This window comes from Lithobates pipiens, unplaced genomic scaffold (genome assembly GCF_037356315.1).
Source record: "Lithobates pipiens isolate NorthernLeopardFrog02 unplaced genomic scaffold, aLitPip1_a1.2 Scaffold_18, whole genome shotgun sequence".
Taxonomy (NCBI): domain Eukaryota; kingdom Metazoa; phylum Chordata; class Amphibia; order Anura; family Ranidae; genus Lithobates; species Lithobates pipiens.
The window spans coordinates 641538207-641562540 of NW_027507758.1; the positions used below are offsets into that span (position 1 = coordinate 641538207).

Here is a 24334-nt window from a genome sequence, read left to right on the forward strand (position 1 = left end):
AAATGTTTTTCACAAACGTCCCATCTTTCCACACATCAGAGATCTCACACGGTGGAGAAGCCATATCCCTGTCCTGAGTGAGGGAATTGTTCCTCACTGAAGTCCTGTCTTCCTGTACATCAGGGACCCCACACAACCCTCGAGGTGTATTAGTGACTTGAGTGTGGGAAATGTCTTCTATATGAATGTTGCTGGACATCACAGCTCTCATGTGGGGAAGAAGCACACCCTGATATACACCTCAGATATACTCCATCATGCCCAGTCATGTCTGTGAATGTCGGAGTTTTACAATGCCTCATGGGACGTGTAATTCCACAACAGCTGGAGGGCCGTAGTTTGAAGATTCCTGGCATGATGGGAATTGTACTTCCTGAACAACTGGAGGGCCGTAGTTTGAAGACCCCTGCCCTAGCCAATATAGGGTGGGAAAGAAAAGACACATTTGCCAGATTCCATGATTCACCACACTTTAACTTCACAAAGAAGCTGATAACACAGACTGTTCCGAATAAAGAAGAACGAGCATAAAGTACATCTCATTTAAAATGATGAGCAAAAGTCTTGCAAGAACTCCAGCTAGCGGACCTGCATATGTCTTCAACCAGGACTTTTGCCACGGATGCCCATGAGGCTCCCATCCCTCTAGTGGAGTGAGTTCTTATACACTGCGGAGGAGCAAGGCCCTGTTGTGTGTAAACCAAGGAAATAACCTTTGTGATCCAGGTAGCCAGAACTCTTGATGAAGCTGCCTCCCCTTTCCTAGGTCTGCAAGGGAAGATAAATCGGCTCTCAGACTTACGTGTCTGCTGAGCCCGCTGTAGATATATTGACTAGACATGTGCAATTCCTTTAGTTCCCAATTCCTTTTTTAAAGAATTTTGACAAATCTGTTAATTCTGAAATTTCCGAACTTCTGAATTTTTCAAATTATGAATTTCCGAATTTTACATTTTAAGATTTCCGAAATACGAATATCCGAATTTTGAATTTCATAATTTCGAATTCTGAATTTTCAGAATTCAGAAATTCAAAAATTAGAAAATCCGAGAATCTGAAAAAAAGAAAATCAGTAAAATTCGAAACCAATAACTATTGAATTATTTCCTTTCAAATTTGGCTGTTTTTGAATGTAATGAATACGAATTTATCTGAAATAATGAATTATCTGAAATAACGAATGCCGCATCTAAACGAATGGAACATAACAATATAATAATAATAAATTATAATAAAGCATTTTTATTATTATTATTTATTATTAATTTGTTCCATTCCATTTGTTTAGATGTGGAATTCGTTATTTTGGATAATTCGTAACTTCAGATAAATTTGTATTCGTTACATTCACAAACAGACAAATTTGAAAGGAAATTCCAATACCTATAATTTAATAGTTATTATATCAAATTTTACTGATTTTCTTTCTTTTTTTAGGATTTTCTAATTTTTGCATTTCCAAATATTCGAATTCCAGAAATCCCGAAATGTGAAAATTTGAATTTCGGAAATTTTGAAATCCGAATTTTCGAATTTCCAAAAAAAGCAAAAAAAAGAATGAAATGAAAACGAACACATTTGTTGTCAGTGCACACGTCTAATACTGACATTAGGCTGACCATGTCCAGTGGTCTTAGATCTAGATGGTTTGTCTGTTCCGGGGGCTGTGTGAAACAAGGTAGCACCACCTCCCGGTCTATGTGAAATTTTGAGATGACTTTAGTGGCCAGGCCCGATGAGGGACACAGGATCGCCCTATCTGGATAAATGATACAAAATGTCTCTCTGCAGGATAGGGCAGCCGACTCTGACACCCTCCTGGCTCTTGTAATGGCTGTAAGAAAGACTCATTTGATTGTTAAAAACCAGAGTGGACCAGACGTAGTGGGACCAAAGGGGGGCTGCAATAGGGATTTTAGTACCGTGTCTAAGTCCCAGGTTGGAAAAAATGTACAGGACAATTGTGATAAAAGGAGAAGATTGTATGCCCACATCCATGAATACAGACCACTGGACCAAACCAACTTCTTAGTGGGATTTTGAAGGGCATAAACAACATAACCAACAACTACATGTATAAAATATCTACAAAGCTTTATTATAACTAATTAAAATGATACAAAGTATAAAATAGTCGATGTGATTACAAAACAATTGTTGATGAATGTGAGCGGATAATCATATAATTCCGTCAGCCAGCTCATTAAGGGGACAGATTGGGGGAGGGTAACATCTGTCCCCTTAATCAGGTGGCTGACAGAATCGTATGGTTCACGATTCGCTTCCCTTTGCGATTTGCACCAATGTGGACCTTCAGAAGATGAACATTAGAAGATGCACATTAGTGCAAATCGCGAAGGGTAGGGTCCTATAGCGTGAAGGTCAGGCCACCACAACATTGTACCAGGTGGCGGCATATGATGTGAGGTAATCGGTCATCCATTTTATTTGTTTTAGTTGTTTTTATGCATTTGGATTTTATCCTGATGTTGTAGCTGTATGTCCAAGTATTGCAATAAATACTACACTATGGAGCACCTTTTTTGTTTATTTCTCATGGTACTTTGGGTCATATAAATGGAGCTGAAGGCTGGTGACCGGTGACTGCACACTCATTTCTATGTATTGTCACTACACTCACCTGGGTGCGATTATCGCTTCTATTTTGCAGTATTACACTATATTCCTTTATTTTATGGATTTACGAGTCCTAAATATGGAGGATTACTAAGAAGAAACATCTGTCCCCCGAGGGCGATGCTGTTTATGTGTGTTCCCTGCACTTTATGGAGCAGTCAATATTTCTGGTAATCCTCTGATCTTATATCCCAATAAGACACGGGTTGGGAACGTATTTAGCAGTACAAAGTCCGTGGTGATTATCAAAATACTCTATACAGTATAAATGTAACCTTCTCTATAGAATGGGCTCTCCAACCAGAGGTGTCATAATACCAACCGCCAAACCTTATGGTAAAATCCACACAGATATGGTGGATGGCTATATCCTTTAGGAAGAATCGTCCAAACTGTAATAATGAGGCTATCTGGGTTTACCAGAATCTTGGAAGAGCATAGTCCTTGGGTCCACTGGGCTGGCCAGAACACCACTAGTACAAAGAGTACCCCCACTGACCACCAATGCTGGGCTGGAGTTATACTTTATTCTCACTGACACCAACATTGGGGCTTATTTTATCTCACTGACACCAACAATGGTACTTATTTTATCTCACTGACACCAACAATGGTACTTATTTTATCTCACTGACACCAACAATGGGACTTATTTTATTTCACTGACACCAATGATGGGACTTACTTTATCTCACTGACACCAACAATGGGTTTTATTTTCCTACTGACACCAATGATGGAGATTATTTTATCTCACTGAAACCAATGACGGTTCATATTATATTTTGCTGAAGCCAAAGATTGGCTTTTATCTCCAATGATGAGACTTTTTTTCTATCCCATGGATGTGCCGGGCAGTGACACACACACACAAACAGATCCCTGTCTGCCAGATACAATCACTTCCATACACTGACAATAATCTGCATTAGGGAGGAGCTCCGTGTCTGAATAGAAGATTGGATGAACTCTGGCTCCTCCCACATTCTTCTAAACATCGAATGTTTACAGTATTTGGTGCGGGCAAATGTGACGGCTTCTGGCTGTCACTGGTTTCTAGGGAAGCAACGGCTGCCTGCAACAAATGTGTCCTTAGCAACCGCCGACTTCACCCCGCCTATTCCCTTACATGGCCATGTAGGGAAATGGGTGGGGTCTAGATCATGACATCATTGTCTGAATATGACCATATTTGGGCAATGATGTCACCACTATCCCCGCCCCTTCCTTTATATAGCTAATGACCGCTCAGGACACTATCAGTGAGCAATTGTTACCATCAGAGATCGCTCCTGTGTGGCAGGTTATTGGGAGTCAATGGGGGGGTTGGCATCATGATTGACGATGGATTTATAATAAGAGACTTTTTGTTTTTTAAATAAAGGACATCGGGTGTCTTTATTGCTTTTTTTAATGAATGTGCACCAAATGCATTCATATGGGGGGACTGGGCACTTCCAGATTCTGATAAGCCCCCCAGACCCCCACAGCCACTAGGCCAGAGTTGTGAGGATGAGGCCCTTGTCCTTATCAACATGGGGACGAGGTGCTTTACTATGAGGAGTCCCCCCAGGGAAGGCCCCCCATGTTGAGGGCACATGGCCTGGTATGGTTCAGAAGAAGGGGGTGGAGCCACATGCTCGTCCCTCCCCTTTTCCTGGGCAGCCAGGCTACATGCTTGGATTATGGATCTGGTATGGGGGGATACGTATTTTCTGGGGGCACCTACGTTTTTTGTGTGAGTCCCTCCTTAAATTCCATCTTATACTCAAAGGGTCTGGTATGTATTTAGGGGTCTCTATACATTTTTTTAATTCTTGCTGTAAGATGGGCTACAGAAAAACTGACCTTTACAAAGAAAAATGAATCAGTTTAATTTGCCAGAAAATGTGAAGTTACACACGAGGTAGTACTATACCCTGGCTAAGTTACACAAATTCTTCCCCGCTGTTTCCGAGAACTGCTTCAGAGGTTACCCTAGGAGGGGGACCCACCTGCACATTTTTTGGAGTTGTATAGCTCTAAGGGACCTTTGGCAAAGAGTTACCGCCAAGGTGGCAGAGACTACTGGGGTTTTGATCACCCTGACTCACCAGATGTGCTTACTCTTCGCAGATATCCCCGAGGTCACCCCCCCCCCCACACATTATTTAGTGCAGTCCACTGGTGCATTGCCTTGTTCTGGAGTCCCCTGGGATCAGGTCCTTAACCACTTCCCACCCGGCCAATGCATATATACGGCCGGGTGGGAGCCGTCTACTCCTGACAGGCCGTTCAGGAACGTCCTTCAGGAGTAGCGGGATCGCGCGCGCGCTCGCGCAGCGGCGCGATCCCGATGTGCTCGTGTCATCCGGACACGGCACATCTCAGATCGGCAGGAGGGCTCTGTGATTGGCCCTCCTGATCACATGACGGCCGTGTCCAATCACGGCCGTCATGTGATGTAAACAAACAGCCGGTTGCTAGGCAATCGGCTCTCCTCTCCTCACACGGAAGTCACCGCTGAGGAGAGGAGAGCAGAACGCTGCAGCCGGCTGATGATCAGTGAGTATGGGCTGCTTTTTACAGCTTTTTACTCACTGATCATCAGTGTAGTGTAAACACACAAAACACCACACAGTACAAACACAGTCCCCACATATGTCCCCAAAACACACATGTCCCCAAAACATACATGTCCCCAAATAATAAAAACACATGTCCCTAATAATAAAAACATGTCCCCCACATATGTCCCACTAAAATCACATGTCCCAATGATTATCTGCACACATATGTACGTGATCACCTGCACACATATGTACATGATCATTTGCGTACATATGTCCGTGATCACACAAACCAATTATTATACACTTAACGGAATTTTTTTTACCAAAAACATGTAGCAGAATACATTTTGGCTTAAATTTATGACAAAATTAGATTTTATTGGATTTCTTTTCAAATAGAAAAAAGAAAATATTGTTTTTTTTCCAAATTTCCGCTATTTTTGCGCTTATATCGCAAAAAAAAAAAAAACGGAGTCGTGAATAAATAACACCAAAATAAAGCTCTATTTGTGCGAACAAAATGATAACAATTTCATTTGGGTACAGTGTAGCATGACCGCGCAATTGCCACTGAAAGCGCTGAAAGCTGAAAATTGGGCTGGGAAGGAAGGGGGTGAAAGTGCCCTGTATTGTAGTGGTTAAGCATATGACTGCCACCCAGCTTATGGAGAAAGTCTTTCATACTATCATGGATACCATGCATATCTATGACCTGAAATGGAAGTCCTGGTCCCCCTGATTATACTTCAGTCCCATAAGTCTTAACAATACTGAACCCTATACTTAGTTTCACTTGTTACTGCACTTCCCAGTACTGTGTCCTGTAACCTTCTCTGTTCCATTTTTGAGTTGTTGAGTTTTCGCTTGTTTACTTTATATTTGTTTTTATTGTCTGTGGTTTGTATGATCTCTAGCATTTACCCTTATAGCACAAGTGTCATGATATAGCGGTGAGGCACACAACAGCTTTATCTTTCCCCAGGACCTCCCCTATCACGTGTCCGCCCCACGTAATCATCAGTGGTGTAACAATATAGATGATATCTGTCTACAGTGTGCCCAACTGGTAAGATAATATCATCATTTGTCATAATACCCTTTGTTACCATGAACATTATACTCTGTAATAGGGATGAGCCGAACACCCCCCGGTTCGGTTCGCACCAGAACTTGCGAACGACCCCCGCGTTCGGTACGAACGTTAGAACCCCATTGAAGTCTATGGGACTCGAACGTTCGAATTGGAAAGTGCTAATTTTAATGGCTAATATGCAAGATAGTGTCCTAAAAAGGGTTTGGCGACCTGCCTCCTGCCTCAGGGGACATGGGTCACTGCAAAAAAAAGTTTTAAAAACTACCGTTTTGGCGGGAGCACTGATTTTAATGACGATTAAAGTGAAAAAAAAAAAGTGAAATATTCCTTTAAATATGGTGCCTGGGGGGTGTCTGTAGTATGCCTGTGAAGTGCCACGTGTTTCTCGTGTTTAGAACAGTCCCTGCACAAAATGACATTAAACGGAAATAACACCATTTAAAACTGCTTGCGGTTTTAATGTTATATCTGGTTCCTGCAATATGGTTGAAAATCATTCAGAAAAATGGCATGGGTAGCCCTCCCTGCCCATTACCAGCCCCTTTGGGTTTCGTACGCATATTAAGGGGAACCCCGTACCCATATTAAAAAAAAGGAAATGCGTGTGGCCCCCAGGCCCTATATACTCAGAACAGCAGTATACAGGCGGTGCAAACAAGACAGGGACTGTGTAGGTTTGTTGTGTTAAGTTGAATCTGTTTGTAATTTTCAGCTGGTACATTTTTAAAGTGTAGCTCCAGTCAAAAAAAATATTTTTAAGCTTTTTGGAAAACATAGGGAAGGGTTATCACCCCTGTATAATTTGTTTTGTCGTCCATCTTTTTTCATCTCACTTGCTGTTGTCTCCTTCCGTTTGCAAGTAGGAGATGTTTGTAAATTGGATGTTTGAAAGTAGGGGCCTGCCCTAGAGGCTCTGCAGAAATGGCGGAACAAGGTGTTGGTTTTGCAACAACATTGTAAGCCCTCAAAGTGACTCTTGGTGGGCGCTGGAGCGCCCTGCTGTGAACGATTATATCAAGAATTGTAATTACATGCCATTGTTGAACAGTGGTAGAAAAATTGACCTTTGGTGGTTGTGGTGCCGGTGCCACAACACTATAAGTCCTCACCGTTACTCTGGGTGGGCACAGGAAGGGGCCCTCCTGTGAAATATTATATCAAGAATTGTAATTACATGTCCCTGTTAAACAGGGGCAGAAAAATTGGGCCTTAGGCACTGGTGCCATCACACTGCAACCTCTGCCATACACTCTAGTTTTATTGCAGGAATTAGCCCTGCTGCAAAGCATTGCATCAAAAATTGTACGTAAACGCCCCTGTTAAACAGGGGCAGAAAAATTGGGCCTTAGGCACTGGTGCCATCACACTGCAACCTCTGCCATACACTCTAGTTTTATTGCAGGAATTAGCCCTGCTGCAAAGCATTGCATCAAAAATTTTACTTAAACGCCCCTGTTAAACAGGGGCAGAAAAATTGGGCATTAGGCACTGGTGCCATCACACTGCAACCTCTGCCATACACTCTAGTTTTATTGCAGGAATTAGCCCTGCTGCAAAGCATTGCATCAAAAATTGTACTTAAACGCCCCTGTTAAACAGGGGCAGAAAAATTGGGCTGCTGGCATCACCCAGAACCAAAAATGTTCTTCCAACATATCAGCGGAGGAGGAAGAGGATAGACAATCAACATAACAGGACAGTCACTCAGCATCAGCATAGGCAGTCTTGAAGGGATGTGGTATTTCAAAACAAATTATTCGGTTACATCAGCTTCAGGTGCTTGGTAGCTGTGGGTGATCCAAGACTGATTCATCTTGATGAAGGTCAGTCGATCAACTGATTCGGTGGACAGGCGCACCCTGTGATCGGTAACGAAGCCACCAGCAGCACTGAAGGTGCGTTCCGAAAGAACGCTGGATGCAGGACAGGCCAGAAGCTCAATTGCATACTGTGCAAGCTCTGGCCAGTGATCCATCCTCAAGACCCAGTAAGCCAGAGGATTTTCGGTGGGAAAGGTGTCCAAGTCTGACCTTGCCCCTAGGTATTCCTGCACCATGTAAATTAGACGCTGGCGATGGGTGCTGGAACCAATCATACCTTGGGGCTGCGGACTAAAAAATTGTCTGAAAGCATCAGTCAGACGGCCACCTTCTCCACCGCTCCTTCTGACTGATGCCTCAGCAACACGTTGTCCAGGACCAGGAGTTTGTGACCTCCCAGTCTCTGGGAACGCGTTGCACAGAGCTTTCTGCAAGGCCTCCCGGAGATGTCTCATCCTCTGCTCCCTCTGCGATGGCAAGATAAGGTCGGCAACCTTACCCTTGTACTGTGGATCAAGGAGAGTGGCCAGCCAGTAATGGTCCCTCTCCTTGATCCGAAGAATACGAGGATCCTTCCGCAGGCTTTGCAGGATCAGGGAGGCCATGCAGCGTAGGTTAGCTGAGGCATTCGGTCCGGAGTCCTCTGGGTCACTAAGGACAACATGATCCGCAGCTACCTCCTCCCAGCCACGTACAAGTCCACGTGTTTCTTGGGACTGTAAATCATCCCTATAAGACTGCTGCTGCTGATGCTGAGTGCCAGCCTCCACCTCCATGCTGACACAATCATCCTCCTCCTCCTCTTCCTCCTCCTCACCCTCTTCCTGTGTGATGGGTGGCACAGCAGGAACACTGTCTGGATAAAGGGGGCCTTGAGAGGCAAGGAAGTCCTCCTCTTCCTGCCTCTGTTCTGCCTCAAGTGCCCTGTCCATTATTCCACGCAGCGTATGCTCCAAGAGGTGGACAAGAGGTATAGTGTCACTGATGCATGCACTGTCACTGCTCACCATCCTTGTGGCCTCCTCAAACGGTGACAGGACAGTGCATGCATCCCTGATCATGCCCCACTGGCGTGGTGAGAAAAAACCAAGCTCCCCTGACCCTGTCCTGGTGCCGTAGTCGCACAGGTACTCATTGATGGCCCTCTGCTGCGTGTGCAGCCGCTGCAGCATGGCCAATGTTGAGTTCCATCTGGTGGGCATGTCACATATAAGGCGGTTCTTGGGCAGGTTCAACTCCTTTTGGAGCTCAGCCAGCCGAGCAGAGGCATTAAATGATCGGCGGAAATGCACACAGACTCTCCTGGCCTGTTTCAGGACATCCTGTAAGCCGGGGTACCTGCCCAAGAACCGCTGCACCACCAGGTTAAGGACGTGAGCTACACAGGGCACATGGGTCAGTTGTCCCTGTCGGAGGGCGGAGAGGAGGTTGGTGCCATTGTCGCAAACCACCATTCCTGGCTTAAGCTGGCGTGGCGTCAACCACCTCTCGGCCTGCCCCTGCAGAGCTGACAAAACATCCGCCCCAGTGTGGCTCCTGTCCCCCAAACAAACCAGCGCAAGCACGGCATGGCATCGTTTTGCCTGCGTACTTGCGTAGCCCCTGCAACGCCTACGGAGCACCGCTGGTTCTGAGGACAGAGCACTGGAAGAGGCCATGGAGGAAGAAGAAGAGTAGGGGGTGGAGGAGAGAGGTGTGTCACAACCAATAGTAGCATTTTGGAGGCGTGGTGGCGGAACAACCTCCAACACTACTGCACCTTGTCCTGCATCCTTCCCAGCTGCCTGAAGAGTGACCCAATGGGCCGTGAAAGACAGGTAACATCACTGTCCATGCCTGCTGGACCATGAGCCAGCGGTAATATGCACCTTACCGCTGACCGCCCTGTCCAGCGAGGCAAGGACATTGCCTTCCACATGCCGGTAGAGAGCCGGAATCGCCTTCCGTGAGAAAAAGTGGCGTATGGGGACCTGCCACTGAGGAACCGCACATTGTACAAACTCACGGAAGGGGGCCGAGTCTACCAACTGAAAAGGCAGCAGTTGAAGTGCTAGCAATTTAGCCAAGCTAGCATTCAACCGCTGGGCATGTGGATGGCTGGGAGTAAATTTCTTCCGCCGGTCCAGCAGCTGGGGCAGGGACATTTGCCTGCTATAATCAGACGTGGATGTACCACTAGCAGAGTTCCCGGAAGCACTTGGCTGTGACACACCTAATTCTACATCTTCATTCCTCTCAGAGCAGGTTTCAGAGAGGACTGAAGGTCTAGTGGGGTTGGAGATGCCAGCTGATGAGGAGCAAGGAGAGGTCCGCTTTGTTCTTTGGTGTGGGTCCTTGAGGTATGCTTGCCAACGAGCTGCATGGCAGGTCAACATATGTCTGGTCAAGCATGTGGTGCCCAAGCGGCTGATGTTTTGGCCACGTGAGATACGCTTGAGACATATGTTGCAAATAGCAGTGGTGCGATCTGATGCACTCGTCTCAAAAAAGGCCCACACCAAAGAACTTTTAGAATAACGCGCAGAGGAAGCGCTCTGCGCAGAGGAAGCGCTCTGCGCAGGCGGAGCTCTGCGGTGTGATTCAGTCGGTGTGCTGCCCCTAAGCTGGCCCCCGGAGGGCATCCTGCCTCATTGGACATGTGCCTCCTCCTCCTCCTCCTCCTCCTCCTCCCTCCTTCCAGGCACCCACGTGGAGTCAGTGCCCTCATCATCCCCTCCCTCTTCATTGCTGTTACAAACCTGGCAGTATGCTGCAGCTTGTGGAACATGACTGCCAGATTGCTGTGCTTCTTGAGCATCCTCTCTCTCTGCGCTCACGCTACTGCCTTCCTCTAGCTGAGTGTCATCATCAGAGCCCACCAAACACTGGGCATCCTCCTGGAGCATGTACCCAACACTGTGCTCAAAGAGTTCAGGAGACTCCTCAGGAGGACGTGGTGGGTCTAGGGAAGGAGTCACTGATGATGACATTGAGAGGAGGGACGACGATGTGTTGGCAGCTGCTTTTCTACTACCCTGAGACTGGGTGAGAGAGGATGAGGAGGATGAAGAGGGCTTGGTCATCCACTCTACCAAGTCGTTGGCATGTTGCGGTTCAACATGTCCAGCTGCAGAAAAGAAGGACAAGCATGTCCCATGGCCACGTGCTGATGACAATGCACCGCGTCCACGACCAGCACTGTTGTCTCTAGACACAGAGCCTGCTTGCCCTCTTTTATCGGCTTGCGCCTGTCTGCCTCTCCTTGCTGGCCTTCCAGACATGGTAATGGCCTGAAGGGAGTTGGGTAAAACAGTAGTTGGGTAGTTTATATTGTGCTGGAGGCACACAACACCCACTAACTCCTGCAGATGCCTTTTTTATAGAACAGCAGAGTTAAAGGGGTATATACAGATGTATACTGTGCTGTGCTGGAAGCACACACAACTTCCAATAACTCCTGCAGATGACAATCGGGCCCAAATAGAGAACAGCTATGTAGGTGGATAATAGCGGTATGCACTGGGTACAGAGCAGGCACACAGCACGCACTATCTCCTGAGTGACACTACTGACTGCAAGCTCTATTGTTAAAGATGGACCACTAGCTATATAGGTGAGGTGAATATCACGGTGTATACTGCGGTCAGGGCACGCAGACAATAACCAGAAAACAGCAGAGTTAAAGGGGTATATACAGATGTATACTGTGCTGTGCTGGAGGCACACACAACTTCCAATAACTCCCGCAGATGCCAATCGGGCCCAAATAGAGAACAGCTATGTAGGTGGATAATAGCGGTATGTACTGGGTACAGAGCACGCAAACAGCACGCACTATCTCCTGAGTGACACTACTGACTGCAAGCTCTATTGTTAAAGATGGACCACTAGCTATATAGGTGAGGTGAATATCACGGTGTATACTGCGGTCAGGGCACGCAGACAATAACCAGAAAACAGCAGAGTTAAAGGGGTATATACAGATGTATACTGTGCTGTGCTGGAAGCACACACAACTTCCAATAACTCCAGCAAATGACAATCGGGCTCAAATAGAGAACAGCTATGTAGGTGTATATAGTGGTATGTACTGGGTACAGAGCACGCAGACAGCACGCACTAACACTACTGACTGCAAGCTCTATTATTAAAGCTAGATCACTAGCTATATAGGTGAGGTGAATATAGTGGTGTATACTGCGGTCAGGGCACAGACAGTAACCACTACACAAGAGCAAAATAGTAAATCAGCCAAAAACGATTGGTGTGTAACTGTGTTGAAGGTACACAGAACACCCACTGCTTCAGATGCTAACAAACACTACACGAGGCCGCCTGAAAGGCAGCTTTATATAGTGTGGGGCGTGCACTACACAGCCTGAGCTATGATTGGCCACAGGCAGGATGCCTGTGGCCAACCATTGCTCTCCTCGCTACTGGCGCTGCGATTGGCCAAGCATGCGGGGTCACAGTGCATGCTTGGCCAATCGTGAGACAGCAATGCATTGCACCACCGCAGTGCATTGTGGGCCACACGAATTTTGCCGCGAACGGCCCAAACGTTCGGAATTCGGCGAACGCACGAACGACCGATGTTCGAGTCGAACATGCGTTCGACTCGAACACGAAGCTCATCCCTACTCTGTAACACGACGTAGGCCTCCCTTTGTTATGTAAATACCACATATTGTATATGATTTATTCTTCAATAAAGCATTTGTATAAAAAACAAAAAATTGCCAGAAAATTACATTTAATTTCCGGCTTCTTTTTTTTAAACAGCACAGAGACCCTCCAAAGGTCCCCCAAATACATAGAAGAACCTCTGGGGGGTCTGTTTTGGTAATGTGCTGTCTTGTCATTTTTCCTTAGTAAATGTCAGCACAGCTGCAGCACTTTTTGTACATCATAGAGATGTCCCTTCACCGACAGCATTAGGGCCCCCAGGATTAGGACCCCCAGACATGATATGTAACCAGCTGAGCTCTTTGGAGGTACATAGTACACCCAGAGAGTGAAGGGTTAATAACAAGCTGATGGCGGCAGTAGCGGTGCTTGTTTTCTTCAGTCGGCTCCCAGCTGCACAGTTAACCCTTGTACACACAGTCGGAGATTCCGACAACCAAATCCGTCGGATTAATTCCGGAAGAGGTCCGGAAGTGATGTTGCATACACACGGTCGGACTAAGTTGTCGGAAAATCCGATTGTTCGTAACGTGATGACGTTATTTCGTTACGACGGGACTACGTTCAGGCTAGTAGCCAATAGCTTTGGTCTAGGAATTTGATCTGAGCATGCGTGGCACTTTGTCCGTCAGAGTAGGCTACACATCATTGGAGTATGTCCGATCGGAGCATTTTGTCGGAAAATTTTACCGGCAAGTTGAAAAAGTTGGTCCGTCAGATATTCCGTCGGAAACGGTCCGGTGGAGACCACACACAGTTGGAATATCCGTCAAAATTGTCCGATAGGAAACATTCCGACGGAATCTCCGATCGTGTGTACAAGGGCTAAGAGTGATCCGTGGGGCTGTATAGCTGCCTCATCCCACTTACACTGCAGACGGCCCGATTCCCTCCACCATGACCTCCAGAGTGGTTCCTGGGCTCTCCCACTTGTCCTGATACCCCGACACCACATCCAGCGGCTTCAGGAGGCCAAGAGGGAGGAGACAGGTGACCGTCCATCCCCCGATCTCCTCTGCACTGAATGAAGCCGGCAGTCCTCAGCTCTGAGTGTTTCCCGTTTCTGAGCCGTCATTCCCCGGATGATACCGCCAAGGAAACATCTTACCGAGTGCCATCTGTGCATTGGAGGGTAGAGGAGACATTGGAGGTTTAATACACCCCCCATGTCTTATAAAGGGGACCTGTCACCTGCCCAATGATATCCTTGTAATAGCAAGACAGCTAAATAAGAAAAAATAAAACAAGTTAATAAATATGAATTATAAAAAAAGTATTAAAACAATTAAACAAGTTCAAAAAAAGATGATAACATTTATATAAAAAATGAAAAGTGACCCCCATTGCCCCGCACACACCTGTAAACGCACCCATACTGTGTATGTGTATGTAGAGCGTGATTGCACCACACATGTGAGGGATCACCACGAATGTCGGAGTGAGAGGAATAATTCTACCACCAGAGATCACACTTATCTCTAAACTGATGAGCAGGAAAGTGCCTCCTATGGAGATTTTTAGGTACTGCAGTATTTTGCCATGTCACCAGCACACACAATGTTATTACTTGACATGTTTGGTATCTATTTACTCATCACAACCTCATCTTTTATAATTTACCTTAAAATTGTGTATAATGTGTGTGTGTTCCCACCCATGAAAGTGGGGGGCATATAGTTCCGGTGAGTGACACCCAGAGGGGGGAGGGGTGACACGAGCACTAAGTGGTGTATATATAAAGGGAGTGGAGCGATTTCTTCTTCACACTTATTAATGGACTTTGAGGAATGTTTGGAATGTGATGTTTGCACATCTTTTCACTTTTTTTTACGGTTTGTATATTTTCATCATGGCACCAATGTGAATGGAGAGGTGTTGTTGTGGTTATTACACTAATTTTTCCACTATTTTATGTATAACGAAGTATTGTAGAAAAGATCACACCATAGAAAATAGGGGAAAGTATAAAATAAACCCGGATATGAAGGTGACATTTATGTACGAGGAACACCTTAACAAATACCACCATTTTATTCTCCAGGGCTCTGCTTTCAGAAAATATGTTTGGGGTTTTATCTAATCTTCAGGCCCAAAATCTCCATATTACCATGTGTGCAAAAATAACGGAAAAACCAGCTCTGGCAGTGAAAGGGTTAATGTGAGCTAGATGGGATCACTCTGCTGTGGTCACACTCTAAACATTAGAGCTCCCCCTAGCTGCAGCCTGGTAATAACATTGCTAGGAGGTCTATTCATTTATCTGCTCCATACTTCCCATCTTTATATAAACGTCTCCTGACATTTAGGGGTCTATTTATAAATAATTTACATAGCGATCTGCCTGGTGACAATGCATGTACATTCGTTCTATGTGAATGGGGGGATTGAAGGAAATAAGAAATCTGCTGAGCTGGTTGAAACTTTTCCATCAAATTAAAATAAACAATGTTACATTTGTTCATTAGATGGCGATAATGATTCTTAGCGTCATCTAATGGCAAAATGCAAATTTTCAGGTTTAATATTGTTGCTTGATTAATTTATACCCTTCAGTGTGTTCTGTACTCACCAGTGTATGAGGATGATCTCAGTTATCTGTATGAAGACATGTCTGATGAAGAAAACTAAGGCAGTCTACTTGACAAGCATTCATCCAAATTCTGTCCATAATGTAGCAAAGTGATTTCCTATGATGGTCAGCTCCATCTAGTGACCATAATGGGGCATTTTTCATGACATACCTCCATCAGTAAAAAAATATCGCAATACTGCATTATGACCACTAGATGGAGCCAAGGAAATCAGTGTCTGAAATAAAATACATCCGATATTCATCACAGTTGGGTGAATGCTGCTCACATTAAAATTATTATTATTATTTTTTTTATATAAAAAATTAGGAAGATTTGGCTACTATTAATGTACCACATCCAACATACTGTATATATCATTTCAGAAAAGAACCTTGTATGTCCGACTTTATTGGTACAAAAATGGGCAAACACAAAAATAACATAAAATATAAATCTTTATTACAAATAGTAAATTTATGTGTTAAAACCACATGGGAACAAATCTGTCAAACATTAGGCCATATAGATTCATAATGGCTCATTTAGCATTGCCGAATTGTCCAAGAAGTCGACGCGTTTCACATCAATAAGCTTCTCCAGGACCTTTTATGCCTTGGCAGCAAAGAAAATCAGCCTAACTAAAAACAATATACAGAATGTAAACACATAGCAATCGCATAATTTTATAACATCATAAATTATTATCTATGCCACTTACACAACGCTTGGGGGACATAGCAAGGAGACGGCGATAAATGGCGGGGTCAAAGTAGTTTACACAGTCAGCTGGTCATGAATTATGATAATAGACATGTGCATGGAAAAAAAAAAACTTTTTTTTTACTTGTACAAAATAAAAGTTACACCCAAGCACATAAAATGAAGTTAGTCACCATTTCACAGGCACACACAAATTTAAAGTTTGACATGTTGGGTATCTATTTACTCTGCTTTTATATTGTAAAAAAATTGTTAATTTATTGTGTTTTTCTGCCCCCTAAGATTAAGAAAAGTGTTTTTTTACAAAAATATTGTGTTTACTAGACTTTTGCACTAATATCATGTGACATAAAAATATGGAACTACTGCCATTTTATTCTCCAGGGTGTCTGCTTTCAAAAAATGTATAATGTTTTGGGGTTTTTATATAATCTTCAGGCCTAAAATTATTTTTCATATGTGGGCAAAAAACACAAAAACGTCTCTGGCAGTGAAAGAGTTAAAGGAAATGTTCACCTTCGGAAGATGTTACATGTTCCTGTTCCTGCAGCAGCTCAGTGATCCGAGTCCTCTGTGTGACAGCAGTGCGGGGAGAAGTTCCCCGTACCGGCTGTCACTTTATGAAAAGAGCACGGCCGTGCCATTCATTCACAGAGTTCTGTCCTTTGCCGACGTCGGCTTGTGAGCTCTCTGGTAGATGATTGGTTCTTCCTGTCACTGTAACTGCCTTCCCGTATAATGTACAGGCAGACAGATTACACGGACAGTCAGCAGGAGTCCTGCATAGCACCAGCCATCACCACATCATGGCTGCAATGCTTTTCAGGTAAATTAAAAAATTTTTACCTGCAAAAAAATGTGAATTTATTATTTTTTTTTAAAAGGTGAACTTTTCCTTTAACAGAGCGGACACCGGAGCGTGATTTGTCTGCTCAGCATGCGCTTGTACTAAGCTCCCAAGTTAAAAAATACCCCAACATTCCTAAAAGCACCTCAGATTTATATACGGTTTTGGTTAAAATTATCTTTTATTTTATCAGGACAAGGAGATTGTCATAAGAGACAAGTATATGAGACCCCGATTTGGTCCCTTGGACGAGTCGTTTTTAAAAGAATGTCCACACCCCTGGTTTCTTCCCCTGTGTGAGATCTCTGATGTGTGTAAAGAGTGGACTTCTTTGAAAAACATTTCCCACACTCAGGACAGGAATATGGCTTCTCCCCTGTGTGAGATCTCTGATGTGTGTAAAGAGTGGACTTCTTTGAAAAACATTTCCCACACTCAGGACAGGAATATGGCTTCTCCCCCGTGTGAGATCTCTGATATGTGTAAAGATTGGAGTTATCTGAAAAACATTTGTCGCAGTGAGGACAGGAATACGGCTTCTCCCCCGTGTGAGTTCTTTTATGCACATTAAGACTGGATTTAAAACGGAAACACTTCCCGCACTCAGTACAGGAAAAGCTCTTCTCTGTTGGAAGGACGGCACCGTCCCGCACAGTCTGAGGTTCCTCAGGATAAGAGGAATACGATGGTCCATCTACACTGTGTGGTGCCGGATGGACATTTGAGGTAGTCGGGTTTTCTCCTGGACTATACTGTGTGATGTCCTCATCTTCTACTTTACAGTCTGGAGACAAAGTGAGACAATCCTCTGAGGTTTTCCTCATCTCCCGTCCATCTACTAAAATAGAAATACAAAGATTATTACTAGACATGAGCTGATTGGTTCCCCTAAACCAGGACTCCGCCCACATCAGGCAGCTTTGTCTCTGAGGATCTTACAATTCCCCCCTCAAGGTAACTAGTAAATGGGTCCTCTGATCTCCTACCAGATCATTTCTCTATTCATGGACCTTAGTCAGAGAGTGAGGAAACAATGAGTGTTCTGTCTCTCCAATCTAAGCATTGAAAGTGTTATCTCTGTAAATTACAGTTGTGTTGAGATATCGGTAAAGCAATCTTTGTTTATTCAGCTGACAGTGACTCGATCCAGATGACACCTTTAAGATCTTGTGAAGTTTAACCACTTCCCACCCACCCATATCATCATATGACGTCCGCAAGGTGGCTCTCTCATCCTGGATGGGCGTCATATGATGTCCTTGGCTTCCTGCCGGCATAGGGGCGCATGTGCCTGCCACGTCACCAAGGAACTGATGCATGTGCCCAGCGGCCACGATGTCCACCGGGCACACGCGATCGCTTGTGACAGAGCAGGAACCTGGATCTGTGTATATAAACATACAGATCCACGTCCTCTCAGGGGAGAGGAGACAGATCATGTGTTCCTAGTATATAGAAACACTGATAGTCTCCTCCCCTAGTCAGTCCCACCCCCCACAGTTAGAACACACAGTCAGGAAACACATTTAACTCATTGATCGCCCCTAGTGTTATTTACACAGTACTCTATATCATAAGGAGCTGCGCTAAATATAATTGACTAAAAATCCAAAATTCATTGATACAAATATAATAAAATGTGAGTATAATGGTGCTCTACCACAAGAATGTAAACCATAAATGTATTTAAATAAATTTAAGTAAAAAATGAATTCATACTTGAATAAAGTGAATGTGAATCAAATAAATACAAGTTGCTAAAAATATCTTATAAAAACATAAAATTAGTACACAACACATAATGATCAATAATTGGACTATTATTTTATAATAACATCAAAGAAAAGTCCCAGCAAATTCCACGTACAAGAAAATCATAAAGAATCCAGTGCTGAGCGGAAACAAGCACAGATGAGAAAAAGTGCTATGAAGACCAAAAGATTGCTGCCACCGATAGCTAATTTTGGCCGCTTACCGGAACATTAGATCCCTGTTCAATGGGACCAAAAAGCGCATGGATAAGTCATTGGTATGAACCCTCAAGGGAAACCAGGCAGGAAACCTCTCTCTCCCAATGTTCAGGATATTTAAGCCACAATGGATCATTTCGTATAAAAACAAGGGAATACTCGCATAGCGTAAAAAAACCCTTATGCTTTATTAAATTAAAAAATACATATAAACTCACATGTTCCAACTGTAAACAGAACGAATAAAAAGAATGAGCCAGTCGGCTCTCGACTACCGCCCGTAATTCCGGAACTGGAGTATAACGCAGTGACGCCAGAACGCCGTTCCTCCCTACGCGTTTCATCACTCCAAGGACGTTGTCACGGGATACGGGACGAGTCCTGACGCACCGCTTCAATAACATTACATAAAGACACGCCTCGGTCTGAGTTCCGCCAAGCGTATAACTCCGCCATATTGACTGTGGGAAAAAAGGTTATGGATACCACAATCAGTACGTACAGCGGTATAAGAAATAATATTTATACTATATTATTTCTTATACCGATGTACATACTGTGCGTTCTACGCCAGTCCCGGAATTACGGGCGGTAGTCAAGAGCTGGCCGGCTCATTCTTTTTATTCGTTCTGTTTACAGTTGGAACATGTGAGTTTATATGTATTTTTTATTTTTGTTTACAAATGATTTTTATTTGGCACATAGGGGAAGTACAGAGAGTAAGCATAGATATAATATAATAAATGCAATGTATTCCAAGTGAAGCATAGAAAATCACCATAGATACAAAATTTGTACAAAATTCAGTGCATATATATTGCAATAGTTTGTGATTTAATTTGGCAGGAGGTAGAATGGTTAAACCAGGGATCCCATTTCTTACTATATAAATGTGTGGTATTCTGTGTGATATGGAATATCTTTTCCATCAGATTAATAAAGCATAAGGGTTTTTTTTACGCTATGCAAAAAGTAACAAATATTGTGGGTTTTTTTTTCAAAATTGTCACTCTTTTTGTTTATAGCGCAAAAATTATAAACCCGCAGATGTGATCAAATACCACCAAAAGAAAGCTCTATTTGTGGGAAAAAAGGACATCGATTATGTTTGAGCTCAACATCACATGACAGCACAATTGTCAGTTAAATTGATGCAGTGCCCTATCAGAAAAAAATGGCCCAGTCAGGAGCAGGAGGGATAAATTCTTCCGGGGCTGAATTGGTTACCTTGTACTTTCCCTGCTTTTCCATCGTTACTTAGCATAGTCTTTTTAATAAGACCCATAGGCCAATAGTTGTAATGGAAGACAACCATCTGGCCTTCAGGAAGAAGCTCAAGACCCATCTCTTCTGAAGACCCAGAGGGACGGCAAAAGCACCTTGAGGCGATTTAGTTTGCATATGTAGTGCTATACAAGTTATTCATTTATTCATTCAGAATCTGTCTCTTTCAAGAGAACTATGTCTCCCACTTGTAGGTTGGGTTTGCTAGTTTGTCATTTACTGCGACTTCTAGCGGTTCAAAAACACAATAGCAAAAATGTTGAACCTGTTTCCATTAATGCTTGTAAACGTTAGAGTAATCAACTTCCTCTGTGGGAATAGTGGCTATCCCAATATTTTGGGTAATAAGAGTGCCTGGAGTGAGCAATACTGGAGACACTGGATCTGAGGACACAGGGACCAGTGGCCTTGCATTGGTTATAGCCGACAAGAAGAGTGACTAAGATTTCATGGGTAAGCTGGGAAGTTTTCTGGTCCAGTAGCATAGAGTCCCAGATTTTTCTTACAACTCCAATCATGCGTTCCCAAGAGCCTCCCATGTGAGAGGAATGAGGTGGGTTGACTTCCCATTTACACTTGTCATTCAAGAAGTTCACTATCTTTACTTCTCCTTTAAAATTAGCCCCACAGTCAGATCTAAGTAACTTTACAGGTCTTCGCACAGAAACACATCTTGTGAAGGCATTAATGAAACAGGAAGAGACCATTGATTCTATCACTTTGATGTGCACTGTCTAACTAACAAAGCAATAATGTGATGATGTCCTGGAATAATGAGGGGATTTTTTTCTCCACTGAACGAATTAGATCTTCCAATGTGACCACCAACTCGAAATAACTTGTGATCAATTATTGGATTTATTTTGTACAGAGGGCTATCTTTAGAGGTTGAGTTCCTTTGATATGTTAACAATCTCTTGTGAGTACACTTTATGTTGGACACATTGGATGATAACTCTTTCTACTTGAGCAATCTCCTCAATTGTGGAGGGGCCTTTACAGATTCCCCATTTGTGACACTCCTTTTCAGTGCTAGAGCAGTTTGCAAATTGATGAGCAATGTGAATAAGATGTGCAATGGCTCAAACAACAAAGGACCACTTAGAAAAGTGTTCAAGACAGGGAGGACTCAGCCTTACTTTGCTTTCACAGGTGTTGCATTTACAGTAACAGCTCTGATTTCCTCATCAGATTCTGGATAAACCAGTTCAAAGGGTAGAATTTGTACAAATTAAGATGAGTTTATCATTCAAGAGTACTGGTGGAGATAGCCATGATGTGTCCATAAATGCAGTGGTGGGTACTGCATGACTGCCGCAATTAGCAGGGTTGAGGTTAGTGGGAACATAGTTCCATTGTTCAGGCGTAGAGAACTTCCTAATGCGCTCCACTCTGTTACCAACATACACATAGAACTGCCATATTTGATTGTGTATATATCCTAGCACTATTTTGTTGTCTGTATAAAAGTAAAAAGGAGTCTATTTCAATATCTGTTTCAAGTTCTATAAACTCAGCTATTTCCACAGCTACACAAAAGTTCAAGCCTTGGAATAGTCTGTGCAGATTTGGTGTAAGCTTGGCCTTGCCCATGATAAATCCTACATCTACTTCACTGTTGGGATTTGTAGCTCAAAGATAGGCCATGGCAGCAATGGCTTTGTTGGATGCATTGGAGAAGACAATGGTTTCCCTTCTGGTGACATGATTTAAGAATGCTAAGGTATAACAGCGTTGTATCTGGAGTTGTTCTAATGCTTTTAGAGACCGTTTCCAGGATTCCCACCTTTGTTGGTTATCCTTGAATCTTACCCTCCTAGTATCTTACCCTGAATGGTGAGAGGTGCTATGAAATCCAACGGATCATAAATGCTGTTCACTGTAGACAAAACTCCTTGCTTTGTGAAGGGCTTGTCACAGACTGATGCTTGAAATGTGAATGTATCTTAACATTCGAAAGCAATCCAAGACTGCTTTGTGTAATTGAAAGGTCAGAGCCTAGTTGGAATTTCTTGACACTGATAGCAATGTCATGAGAAGGAAAGGCTCTCATGACCTTGTCACTGTTGGAGATGATTTTGTGAAATCTAATGTTTGCAGTAGCAAGCAGGGGTCAAGTCCTGGGGAAAAAAGTGTGGGAACTCTCACCCAAGATCCACTCGCCCACCAAAAAAAAAAAAAAATGATACGCTCATATGCACGAACACTTCAAAAATGGTATTTTTCATCCAATTTTCGTATTGTGTGTATGAAGCTTAACTGTTAGTACATAATAAGAAGACAATCATCAATAAACATAAATACAGTAATTCCCTGAATAATCAGCATTCATTCAATTGTGCTTCCATGCAAATGTGAACATCATGTTCTGATCTTTATTGCGGAATGTTATTTTGTATACAGAGAGTGTTTATGTGGTGAGTTTACACTTTTCATTGTACAGAGTTTGGATAACACAGGGTTAAAACGGAAAGGTCATAAATAAACTGCACATTATCTGGACAGAATGCTTGGGGAGATAGTGATGTGTTCCTGCTTAGGAGATGTACAGTATGTTAGGTTGGGGGGTGCAAACTCTGCAGGGCTCCAACACACACTCACTGCTATTCCAACCCTACACATATTTCTACATAAACTTCCCTCCTGGCATTAAACTTTGCCAGGTATTATGCTCAGCTTACCACCCCAAACTGATGTTCCTCCCTCATCTTATCTCTCTCCCTGCATGTCCTGTGAGCAGATTAGCTGTGCTCCTTCTCTGGGTTCTCTCATCATATGGCACTGAAGATAGAGGAGGGGGGGGATTCAGCAGGACACATAGAGCAAGTATGCAGGAGACTGGGGGGGATGATGAGACAGAAAATCAGGAGGGGCCGGAGGGGAGGAGTGCATCACGAGAGGTCTGACTAAATACAATATCTTAGCAGCAGGGACCTGATCTACCCGTCAGCTAGCTGTAATTGACAGGTAGAGCGAAGCGGAAGCTGTCATGGGGCCCCCTACTGGCAATGCCTGAATGGTCAGGTGTGCTGCACTTACTATTGCGAGCTGTGTCGGCGGCTGCTGGTGTAGCACCTGCCACACAGCTTGCATACTTCAAAGTCTTGCAGGACACGGCTCCTAAGGGGCACAGAGTTCCTGTTGTGGAAAAAGTACAGGAACTCCGCTCCCATGCGTTCCCGCAGGACTTGAGCCCTGGTAGCAAGCATGTGCTGGGTAATAGTGAGAAGGTCAATAGCTTCTTCTTCCGTAGGCAGAGATTTGAGTCCATCGTCTACATAGAAATTACTTTAGACGAACTGTCGTGCATCAGATACAATTCTCTCTCACCCTCGAGCCATTTTCATAAATTGCTACTGCAGGAGAAGGACTTACCAAAAACATGTACCTTCATCCTGTAGTCTATGACTTCATCAATTAGATCATTATTGCAGTAGCTTCGGAATCTGGAGGAAGTTTCTGCAGTTTTCACGGAAGATGAAACAGTGGAACATTTGCTGAATGTCAGCCATAACAGCAATTGGCTCTTGTCTGAAGCAAAGTAAAACTCCTATAAGATTGTTGTTCATATTAGGCCCAGTCAGAATATTGTCATTGACGATTGAGCATTGAAGACACCATTATGATGAGCACTGTAGTCGAAGATCATCCTAATCTGATCAGGCTTACAAGGATGATAGACACCAAAGCATGGTAGGTAACAACAGTCTTCTCCTTCCTTAACCACTTCAATACCGGGCACTTATACACCTTCCTGCCCAGACCAATTTTGAGCTTTCAGTGCTGTCGCACTTTGAATGACAATTGCGTGGTCATGCTACACTGTACCCAAACTAAATTTTTATAATTTTGTTCGAACAAATAGAGCTTTGTTTTGGTGGTATTTGATTGCCTCTGGGATTTTTATTTTCTGCTAAACAAATAAAAAAAGACCGAAAATCTTGAAAAAATAAATCATGTTTTTTTTTGTTTCAGTTACAAAACTTTGTAAATAAGTAAGTTTTCTCCTTCACTGATGGGCACTGACGGGGCTGCAGTTATGGGCACCGATGAGGTGGCACCAAAGAAGTGGCAATGATAGGCGGCACTTATATGCGACACAGATAGACACTGATAGTCGGCACAAATAGGCACTGATAGCTGGCACGGATTGGCACGGATGGACGGCATGGA

General features: G+C 43.7%; 1 protein-coding gene across 1 annotated transcript in view; it reads right to left on the reverse strand.

The window, feature by feature from the left end:
* LOC143986903 (uncharacterized) overlaps positions 1-24334 on the reverse strand; it is a 1023878-nt gene that overhangs the window by 604754 nt on the left and 394790 nt on the right. The gene's annotated exons all lie outside the window — the stretch shown is intronic.